Here is a 1283-nt window from a genome sequence, read left to right on the forward strand (position 1 = left end):
AGCAGCATGACCAGTGAGTTTCAATCAGAAGAAGAATCCTGGTATGCAAGTTAAAGTTTCTGAATTACATTGTGTCAATGCAAACGCATGCAGGCGGCATATTAATAGAAAGCTCCAAGTTAAAGCAAACAAATGAGATACAGACAATGAGATATTAAAACCTTGTATCAGAGTGGTCGCGCTTACGAAAAAGCGTTCTCGAAAGTCTCTGATATTGAAGCATAATTAAAAAGTATCCATTTTATTAGTTGAGACGAATGAAAGGAATTGAGAATGGCTGTTAGTGTGAAACAGCAGAAGGAGAGCTACGCAAAGAGGCAAAGTGTGAGAAAAATCCCACCAATGACAGATAACGAGGGAAATGGCTAAAGAAAGTAAAATGTGAAGAAGGGAATAATGTTTAAAGATGATGAGAATTCTTAAAGATAAAGAAAGAAATATATAAAAAAGAGATATATTTTGTGAAATAGAATTACATGAGGAGAGCACATCAAAAGTCCTGGACACCTGGTTGCGCGACCTGTAACGGGTGGCCCATGCGGTCTCACAACTGTGTTAAGACCAGGGGCGACCCCGTTGAACAAGTGAACTGTGTGACAAGCTAAAAGTGTACAAGTCAAGAGGACTTGGAGTTTGGGAAAGGCAAAGAGTCAAAATGAGAGGGTTTGGAGTTCAGGAAAGGGAACCTCTAGAAGCCCACAGAAATTGTGAGAAATAAGGTACTGTGAACTTTTGACAAGTGAATCCTGAGTGTCTTGAACTTGGGGAAGGGAGCTAGAGGAGCACCAGTGCCAAACTACTTTTACTTTGAACACTATTGAGTTTATCAAGTCCCCTACACATTGTTATTTTATAGAAGTGAGGGCAAGCATAGGTTTTGACACAGATAGTATTTTATTTTGGACTGCTAGACTTAGACTTCCCTTAGTTTACTTTCATGTAGGGAACATTCCCACCTTAGAGCTAGTGAAAGGTAGGCATTATTAAAGGTAGGTAGACAGCAACTTTCCCCAGCCCGCCATTGCTGCTCACGGGGTGCAGAGCCTCTGCCAACTGCTCCTGCCTCCTTCAGGTGAGACGCGGGGCCTCTGCAGTTCTCTCCAGCCCACCATTGCTGCTCATGGGGAGCGGGGCTTCTACAGTCGTCTCCGGCTTCCCTCGTGTGTGAGACACAGTAGCTCTGCCAACGGCTCTCGGCCTCCGGCTCTGGCCTTAGGACCCTTCAAAAGCTGGTAAGTGCGGCCTCTGCCTCCTCATCTAATCCACTCTCTGATCTTCTACCT

This window comes from Ambystoma mexicanum, chromosome 6p, assembly GCF_040938575.1.
Source record: "Ambystoma mexicanum isolate Mex_15411 chromosome 6p, UKY_AmexF1_1, whole genome shotgun sequence".
In the NCBI taxonomy this organism is placed as follows: Eukaryota; Metazoa; Chordata; class Amphibia; order Caudata; family Ambystomatidae; genus Ambystoma; species Ambystoma mexicanum.